The sequence below is a fragment of the Nannospalax galili genome, unplaced genomic scaffold, assembly GCF_000622305.1.
Source record: "Nannospalax galili isolate Female #2095 unplaced genomic scaffold, S.galili_v1.0 scaffold17, whole genome shotgun sequence".
Classification (NCBI taxonomy): Eukaryota; Metazoa; Chordata; class Mammalia; order Rodentia; family Spalacidae; genus Nannospalax; species Nannospalax galili.
In genome coordinates this window covers 8,039,007-8,039,393 of record NW_008342276.1, presented here as the reverse complement: position 1 = coordinate 8,039,393, position 387 = coordinate 8,039,007, and positions in this window count along the sequence as shown.

Here is a 387-nt window from a genome sequence, read left to right as displayed (position 1 = left end):
CCTGTGCTGGGTTTTTGTCTGATTGAATTTGCATGGGTCCTGTGCATGCTGCCACCATTGCTGCAAGTTCATATGAGCAAGTTCCCAGACACCTGGAAAACCCTGTTTCCTTCTCATGCACCACTCCTGGCCCTTATGATCTTTCTGTCTCTTCTTCTGCAATGGTCCCTGATCTCTGGATGGGTGCGTTTTAATATAGGAGTCCTGTCTAGGTACACACACTCTGGAGAGTTAATCTTTTTTTCACTGTATGAACATCTTTAATAATCTGTTCTTTGAATTAATTCATAAACAAAATCACCAATATCTTTAAATTTTTTTACAGTGTTTATTTTAGATATAGATGTATTAGTTACAGTGATATACTCTAATTCAGAAATATTAAAT